Source organism: Portunus trituberculatus, chromosome 24, assembly GCF_017591435.1.
Source record: "Portunus trituberculatus isolate SZX2019 chromosome 24, ASM1759143v1, whole genome shotgun sequence".
NCBI lineage: Eukaryota > Metazoa > Arthropoda > Malacostraca > Decapoda > Portunidae > Portunus > Portunus trituberculatus.
This window is the reverse complement of record NC_059278.1, coordinates 14,617,456-14,617,838: the sequence shown is the minus strand read 5'-3', so window position 1 is coordinate 14,617,838 and position 383 is coordinate 14,617,456.

Sequence of the window (383 nt, the reverse complement as noted above, 5' to 3'; positions counted from 1 at the left end):
ATACAGACAGACGCGTCATATTTACACCATGTCTTCAAAGCAAGGCGGTGGTTGCTAAGGGGGGTGCTGGTGGTGGCGTCCCCGTTGCTAAGGAGACAAGGAGGCATAGTGGGCGGGTTTTCCCCTTGTTTTGTGTGTGTGTGTGTGTGTGTGTGTGTGTGTGTGTGTGTGTGTGTGGAGGAAAAACAGGTCAGCAATAATGAAAAAGTGATGAAGACGAAGAAAAAAAGAGGAGAAAGACTTACGAAAAGAAAAAAAAAATTAAAGAGATAAAAATTAAGGAAAGGAAAGGAAAGGAAAGGCAGAAAAAAAGGAAGGAAGGAAGGTATAAATAAAAGAAGAGATAATAAATAAATAAATACGAAGAAAAATATATAGAAAAT